Genomic DNA, 1,880 nt, shown 5'->3' with positions numbered 1-1,880 from the left:
CCCGAGGAGAAGCAGCTCCCAACTCCGCGCGTTGGTTTCTGACTCCGTAACGCTTCCATATGGAGCAGCCCCGGGGCTGGGATGTCAGTGGCTCCCAGGGACCGTCGGGCTGTTGGCAGCGTGTGCCTGTCCAACGGAGGGAGCGCTGCCGCGCGGGACGGCCACCCGCCCCCAGCAGCGTAGCCCTACGGGGGGGTCGTGCCCTAATGGGAGTGACCCCCGGCCCCGACAGAGCTGGAAACCCTCGTCTGGCTTCAGATGAGCCACGCCGAGGCAAACGCCAACCCTGCATCTGGGCTCCTGGGAGGGAAGCGCAGGGGTTGCTCTGGCTCCGTGTCTTTCCTTTCCGGAGTGCGCGAGACGTGTGCTCCTGCGCTTCGCCAGGAGCCTTCCCTTCCCTTCTGCCGGGGAGGCTGGAGATGGGATGGGGTGGGCTGGCTCAGTGGGGGCGATGTTTAAGCCCAGCCTAAGGGGGGAACAGCCGGGACAGCGGGTAAGCTGTGGTTGGTGTGAAGCCTGGTTTGGGAGCCAGATGAGTCACTCGGATTGGAACAAGGGATGTAGCTGGATGACGAAATGCCCGAGTCCCTGCGGAGCAGGTCAGAGGCCAGCGGCTGGAGGAGGATGGGCGGGTGGCTTAAGACCCTCAGGGGGGGCTGCGCTGAGGTTCGTGGTCGGGTCTGGTCTCCTCAGAAATCCCTGGGCAGGTCACTTCGGCCCTGTGCCGCCTTCCCCCATCCGTAGGTACCGGTACGGTCAGACCCCTTCCCTTCCCTTGGCCTGCAGCGCCCCGGCTCCCCAGCTGGGATGGCGGGAAGCCACGGTGCTTATGTACCAGTCAGGGGGAGCACAGGGCTGAACCCCAACCCTTCCCTTCCTCAGGGGGCCACCCCAGGCCCCCCCAAATCCTATTTCCTCCGGTGTGGCCGCCAGATCTGCGAGCACGTGGGCTGTGGGCTGTGGGCTCCGTGGGGAAGGGAGGGCAGTTCCCAAACCGCGTGCAGATCTCGGCTCCACGGGCTGGAGGCTGCTAACCGAGCCCTGCTGTGCTGTTCCGCAGGTTCCCCTGGACCACGTGTCAGCTGGTTTGGAAAGCGGGAACAGCCAGAAGCTGCAAAGGTTTGGATTATGGGAGAGCCCAACCCAACCTTCCTGTGGGTAAGTGCGTGCTCTATCCCTCTCCGTGCCTGATCTTTCTTCCCCTTCCCAGAACTATTCAGAGTAGCTGGTTGACCCCTTGGCTGCAGGAATCCCCCCATCCGTAGGTACCGGTACGGCCAGACGCCTTCCCTTCCCTTGGCCTGCAGCGCCCCAGCTCCCCAGCTGGGATGGCGGGAAGCCACGGTGCTTATGTACCAGTCAGGGGGAGCACAGGGCTGAACCCCAACCCTTCCCTTCCTCAGGGGGCCACCCCAGGCCCCCCCAAATCCTATTTCCTCCGGTGTGGCCGCCAGATCTGCGAGCACGTGGGCTGTGGGCTGTGGGCTCCGTGGGGAAGGGAGGGCAGTTCCCAAACCGCGTGCAGGGCTCTCTCGGCTCCACGGGCTGGAGGCTGCTAACCGAGCCCTGCTGTGCTGTTCCGCAGGTTCCCCTGGACCACGTGTCAGCTGGTTTGGAAAGCGGGAACAGCCAGAAGCTGCAAAGGTTTGGATTATGGGAGAGCCCAACCCAACCTTCCTGTGGGTAAGTGCGTGCTCTATCCCTCTCCGTGCCTGATCTTTCTTCCCCTTCCCAGAACTATTCAGAGTAGCTGGTTGACCCCTTGGCTGCAGGAAATGGAAGTACGTGTCACCCCTGGAAAAGGGTCCCTTAGCTGACCTTGCGCTGTGCCTGCTTCCAGTCTCGAGGAGCAGCTCCCGCGCGACGACGCCCAATGCCAC

This window comes from Eurypyga helias, unplaced genomic scaffold (genome assembly GCF_000690775.1).
Source record: "Eurypyga helias isolate BGI_N326 unplaced genomic scaffold, ASM69077v1 scaffold7800, whole genome shotgun sequence".
In the NCBI taxonomy this organism is placed as follows: Eukaryota; Metazoa; Chordata; class Aves; order Eurypygiformes; family Eurypygidae; genus Eurypyga; species Eurypyga helias.
Note: the sequence above shows the minus strand (reverse complement) of the source record.